Below are 7208 nucleotides of genomic sequence, written 5' to 3'. Positions count from 1 at the left end.
GTTGGTGCATTTGTATTATTTTTATAATGTGAATCAAAAAAGATTTACGATTATTACAACGTGTCTACACCCGACGCGACAGGCGTCGTTCCGCGCCGCAATCAGTGTGGACAAAATTTGAAATTATAATGGGTTCTACTTCTAATGCGTTTCTAATGTCTTTTGTCATGTCACGTCCGGTGTTGAGACGGTGTTAAGAAAAACACAATATTTAAGCATCTCCTCTAACCCCATCCCAAAACAGAGCGTCACTGGCACAAAAGCAATATATATAAATAAATGTACAAACACACGCTGTCTGTCTTTTGTAAGTCGTGACATGAAAAAAAGTCATGCTGAGTGACATGAAAAAATAGGAAATTCATTGATATCAATAGATTGCACATTTACAGTACTTGCCTATGCCACAAACTTCCTTGAGACTGGGTTGAAAATACTGCATAAAGATGAAATTTACTGAGAGCACCCAGGACAGGGTATTATGTGACTTCCTAAACAAAGGCTTACGGTACTATAGCCTACATGAATATGTTTCTCCCGTAATGAATACAAATCTGCACCAGACTGCAGCCATTTACAATAAAAGCAACTTTTTTTTGGCTCAGGAGAGCTAAGACTAAGGATATCAGACCAACCCCTACAAAATGTGTTTGAGACCTTGTCTTAGATTCACATAACCCAGTCTAACCCCTCACATGCTAGTCTGACACACCTGCTACTGTTGTTTCAGCTCTCGAAAGAGTATGGCTGAGACTGGACTGATGCCAGGTGTTGTGTTCAATTAATTGAGTCGTATGCACCCCCGCAGCATGACCACCACTGCAGTTTTGTTGGGTAAGAACAGTGCATACATTTTCTGTCCACACTGTAGACACATGTGAAAGCGTTTTAGATTGATCTTTTTCATAATATACAAATGTTTTCTTCGCGTTTGTGAAAACCCATTCTTCACATTAAGAAATTAAAAATGTCACACAGAATCACACAGCTACAGCCAAGTAGACGAGTTAGCACTTAAATGCTTTATCTGAGCAACACTGCATCACCTAATAAAGCTTTTCACAGCTTGAGACTGCAGAGAGTTGGCAATGACTGAAGCTTGGACATAAATAGCAGATTTGACAGAATGTTCACGCTCAAGTCCCTTGTTTTCTGTACTGTTCTTTCCCTCCTTTAACCTAAATGTAGTGATGGTAATCTGCTTGTCCAGTAACTTTATCTGTTTGAGATGTTCTGAGGTGGCCTGTAATAACTTGAAATTGATCCCTCTTTAATTAAGTCTTTGGATCAAATTCCTTAACAGAAACAACTTCAATATGAACTATAATATGACCTAGATGTGTGTGAAACAATTAGCTGTTAGAACTAGAAATGTTTACTAACAAACACAATTTGGTCTAAAAGAAAGTGTTCTGTATTGAAAAATAAAACATACCAAAAAAGAGTCAAATTAATACTTCATACATTTTCAATTAACAAAATTACATTTTTATTTAAGTGAAAAAAAAACTACAAATGTAAATGAATTTAAAGCTTTTCCCAATTTTTAAGTTTTTGAATGATTAATCTTAAATAATATCCATTCATTATTCAATAAAAGTCCACTAATCATATTTTATTGCCAACATTCCCCCAAATAGTAGTTAAGAATGTAATATTTACATATATTTTTATGTAATATACCTGATTCTCACATTCTATCATACAATTTAGACCTACCTTTCCTATGCTCTAGCTAATAGGATTCCCTAAACCCATCCTCTTATCCTCACTACTGTAAATGTTACATGAACATTTACAGTCAAACCCCTCCCATTACCTTTTAATTCCCCTTCAACAGCTCCTTCCCATCAGCTTCACTGAAACACACAGTATGCTTCCTCCTGAAATCTGCAGAAAAATGTGTAATCTCTGTTCCTCCCTCTCTCCTCCACAGACAAGCAGCTCTGGTGTGCTCTACTGGCTCGCCAATACTGGATTTACGCCACCCACACAGCTTAGTACGTCTCAACCCCCCCACACTGAAACACCGTCTTAGCCAAACAGGACTTCCTGCACTTACCCTGTCACTCAGGGTGTTAAGACCCACCTCATTCACGAATTAAGCCAATCAGGTGAGCCTCTCTGTCTGTTCTGTGTAGTGGTGTGTTTTGCAGTAACTGAGTGACAGATGGCAAAAGGTTAAGCTAACTCTCCAAAGAGAGGCATGTAGCTTGAGGGAAGGTCTTAGACTTATAGAGTACCAGGGGTTCGGTTCAGAGCTGTGGGACTACAACCAGTGATCCGAAGAGATACAACAGGAAAACTCTTTTCTGTCATTTCTTGTATTAGAGTAAAGAGAGCAGAGCTGGCCTCAGTAACTGTGACATCTGATCCAGACAATCTTAAACTCAGAACTAGGGGTCACATAATATGGCAGTACTGTCAGTGACCATGAAATAAAAAATAATGATTATCGATATTGTGTTAATTCTACATATATCATAATATGGTCAACTATTCATCAACAATTTTTCCTTTTATAGTCAATTCGTTAGAAGCACCTCCCTATTGTATTTTAATGTGATTTGTGCCCAATAAATAAAAAAGGGAAATCAGAAAGTTTGGTGAAGTCGTTTATTTCTTTAACAAACCATTTTAATATATACTGCAAAAATATTCTTATCATTAATTCTTTTGGCCATAATAATTGTGTATTTTACGTCTTATATCGTGACATCTATTTGCAGTGTAACACTAAAGCAATTGGATGAGCCAAGATCTCAACATTTAAAATGTAAGAACTTAATCTCTTCTGGCTGATCTTCATCGAGTTAGGGGAAAGGTAGAAGGGGGAGGGCCAAATAGGCCACAGCACCACATTTCTGTCCTACTTATTGTATTGAAGTCATGAGTTTAAATAAAAGTCACGAAACAATTGTAAGCATTTGTATAACCTAAAATATAAAAAATCTCACAGTTTTGTTTGTTAGTCTATACTGTAAAGCTTGGGGTTGTACTGGTTTGACATAAATCAGATGAACACATGCCTGTTCCATTTTTATATTAAATTGAAAAGGGCCATTTTAAGCGAAAAAAAGGCAAACACATGCAAGTACTACTTTAGTATATAACTCAAGTCACAGAACTATTTCATGCAATCAACACAATACAGTATAGGCCTTAGTGTATCATGGACTAAGTGTAGTGTGCAGTCATCTCACCTAGAGACATTAGGGACTAGCAGACTATGTACATTACGTACTATGTTATCTGAGAGCTTGGAAAGAATACTTTACTCTGACTGACTGCTCCAGACAACTTCTAGGGTGACTGGTGACAACAATAACCTTGGGAACAAATTGGTGCTGAGCTTAACCCTTTTGAAAAAAACAACATATGCTGACTTTGGTATGTTTTGACGCTGGACCATCACATGACCAGCTTAAACCAGCAGCAAAACATACCAAACCGGCATATGCTGTTTTCAACAGGGAAAGCATCTGAGCTTAATTTCTATACCTAGGTTTCTAGAATGAGTCAAACAAACAAGGACTTTTGGGAGCTAACATGGTAGCCTATTCATAAAACAAACATTCTCAGTAAATGCGACCGCACAATATCTGAGCTCACGTGATATCGTGCGTGCTCAAATGACTGAAATTTAACTGGATACTCGGTATGTTTAAGATGTTGCGAGAGCTCGTGTGTCATACCTTATTGTTTACTTCCAATGAATGATAAGCAGGGACAAGCAACTTCACACATCAAACGAGTGATGATGTCCACGAAAAGGTTCCGATGCGGCAGATATTTGACGCTGTGGTGCTGAAGTGGACAGTTCCGCGAGCACATGAAGCTGTTAATACGCTCTTGTGTTGTGACTTTAGGGAGCGCCAGTATCACATTCACAGATCACTGAAGGGAATCCGACCGGAGACTAAAGCACTGTGATAGAGGTGGGTACAACTCTGTCAAGGAATGATTTATGTTGACTAATGCGAGCCTAACGTAAGTTTGTGGACAACCTTGTTCCGTCACGCGAGAGCACAGTAAGCTATACATAGCAGGATTTGTATACGGTAGCAATTCACATTCACAATAAGGTTCTGTTGGTTAACATTAGTTAAAGAAAAACTGACAACGATTATACTCTTAAATTAAAATCAAATTCAACGTTATTATTAGTTAACATGCAATGGACACACATGAGCAGACAATTACAAATATTGCCAGCTTTAAGGGATAGTTCACCCAAAAATGAAAATTCTGTCATCATTGACTTACCCTTATGTAAATTCATACCTGTTTAAATTACTTTGATCCAATGAACACAGAAGGATATTTGAAAGTATGATTGTAATTTTCAGTTCAGGGACATCTTTGAGTGAAATGGTAGTCAAAGGTGCCTGAGAACTCTCTGTTTTTCTATATTCTTCAAAATATCTCATTATGTGTTCAACAGAACAAAAAACAATATATTTTTTCCTACTATGGAAGTGGATGACGTCCCAGAACTGAAAATTGCCAACATTATTCCAAATATCTTTCTCTGTGTTCATTGGAACAAATAAATGTAGGCCTATACCGGTTTGAAACAACCTGAGGGTGAGTAAATAATGACATATTTTTCATTTTTGGATGAGCTATTCCTTTAATAAAGATTTATAATCACTGCAAAAAATATTACTCATTGTAAGTACATGTTGGCTAATGCATTGATTAATGTTAACAAAGACTATTACTATAAAGTGTTACCTGTATAGCTGTATTTGCATCATTATAGGTATATTATTGTCTATCGAACCTTGTTAGTTATTTACATTTTCTTATTTCTTCATTTTTCTTTGCAGTGGAGTGCAAAGCAATAAACCTAAAAATGAAAATAAATAAATTAAAAAACATAAGATGAAACTACAACAAACCCTAAATATATTAAATAAATATTGAAAGAGCTATAAATAGATTGGACATTTGTCGAGGGCTTTAAGACTTATTTTTGTTCCTTAGATGCACAATGGTTAGAGGCTGGCTATTCTGTCTATTTAAATCTATACATGGATTAAAAATGGGGTACACTGGGCCTAAAAATTCAACAGAGAATGACTGAAGCAGTGTCAGCATGTCAGCGTCATAAAACCTCACAGCGCCTTTCTCAATATCTACCCACACTCCAAGTTTTTGAATCTTTTTCCCTGTTGTCAGTGCCTTTTCTTTCGAGTTCTGACAAACAAGATATATTCCATTGCCATGATATATGTAGCAAAACACATTGTTACAGTCACGACTGCAATGATCTAGATCCTCTTCTCCAGTGGCTGACCCATATGACAAACCAATCAACCAATAGGGTTTATTCCATACGGCCACCTCCCAATAGTGAGATCCACAAGAGAATCTCTCCTTGCCCCGAACACTGTACTGAGAAGTGATGTGAGTTTTCGGTGTTGCGTCTTGGGTTGGTTTCTTACTCCAGGCTACCTCCAGGCTGTCTGCTGAGACTTCTAACTCAGGGTGCGCTGTCTTTGGATCTAGACTTATTTCTCTGAGACCTTAGGGTATCAGTATATGACAAGTGAGATTATGTAAACTTTTGTAAAATTGGATGACATACCAATAAAAGTAATTTTTTTATTGATGTTCTTTAAAAAATAATACCACTTACTAGACCACAGTCGCTTAGTGTTTTGAAAAACCACTTCTTGTAAGTTGTCAGCAAGATGTTTTACTGTCTTCATCTTGTCGGGGGGGTTTGTACTCTTGCTGAATTACGGGCACACGTAGCAAATCCACTCTGGACCTACAACCACAACGACGGACTGTTTCAAAGATTAGTTTGGTACAACTGTTTCACTGCAGTTATAAATTACTTCATGGATGTGTCTTGAAACATAATTTGCGAGTATAATATACAGTACTACAGTAAGTACAAGACATGGAGAAAGCAATAAATAGAACTCACCCAAATCCATGGTTTTTGAGAAGCTGTAAAAGTAATTTTGCAGTCTGTTATTTTTAGCACACCGGGGAATAGTATGCTTTTTTTTAATTAAAAAAATCTGAAAATGTACTATTTATTGGCATGTGTTAAGGTAAAATGTTAATTTTTGTTTTATTCTAACTACTAACAACATTTCTACCAAATTCCACACAAAAATATTGTTTCTTTTTGCATTTATTTGCAGAAAATGACCACTGGAAAAACAGATCAAAATAACAGATAAAATGCTCTGTATTTTTTCAGTCCTCAAATACTGCAGATTAAACAAATTCATATTCACTTTTAAGCAATACAGCAGTATTATATGTATTTAGGAAAAGTTTTGAAATATTTTTTTACGTGGTGACCTTGATTTTTAACACAGGTTTGATGCTGTTAAAATTGAACAAAGACTGGACTGTAATGACCAATACATCTAGAAATGCTTTTGAAATGAACATTTGGAAGGGTCTCTTATTCTTTTCTGCGGCTGTATAAGAATAAATAAATCCCAGTCTATAAACTGTAATATGTACCTGTAGAAATACGATGTCATTCTCTTCCTGGAGGAGCGACTGGCTTGATTTTAAGACAGTGTTAATATCTCCAATTTGACACTGCAGTGATTCACTTCTCCATTTTAGACACTTGTTTGTGTAAAACTCCTCTGTTTCCAGAATGGTCAACATCAGCTTCTCATCCTCCTCGATCAGTGTTTTTATCTGCCTATAGTTCTCAACTATGTTGAGTCTACATGCTTCTGTGTTTTTCTGAAAAGCAAGTTATTTTACTGCAGTAATTTTATACATTTTAAGGGTTTTTACTTGCATTATACATTTATACTCTTCGTGAAATACCCACCGAGACTTCTGAAAATAATTCTTCCAAATCTTGCAAAGCCTGCTGAGCTAAACATCTATTCTGGAGAAGAATTGATTCTTTGTTTCTAAGCACCTTCTATGAAACAATAAAATGTAGTCAGATCAATTATTGTTCCTAATGCAATAAACATTGTCTTATCAAAATGTGTTTGTCAAATAATAAAAGTGCTTTTATTCAAGACTTTACCTTGAATTCTGAGCATGCTTCCTGCAACTTGACAGCTTGGTGATTCTTATGTGATCCAACCACAATACACAGACAACATACAGGAGCCTGGTCTTCCTGACAAAAGAGCTTCAGTTCCTCCCCATGATCCTTACACTTGAAGGAAATCAAATCCTCTGTTGCCTCAATGAGGGAGTGCCAT

This window comes from Triplophysa dalaica, chromosome 11, assembly GCF_015846415.1.
Source record: "Triplophysa dalaica isolate WHDGS20190420 chromosome 11, ASM1584641v1, whole genome shotgun sequence".
NCBI lineage: Eukaryota > Metazoa > Chordata > Actinopteri > Cypriniformes > Nemacheilidae > Triplophysa > Triplophysa dalaica.
This window is presented reverse-complemented; position numbering follows the sequence as displayed.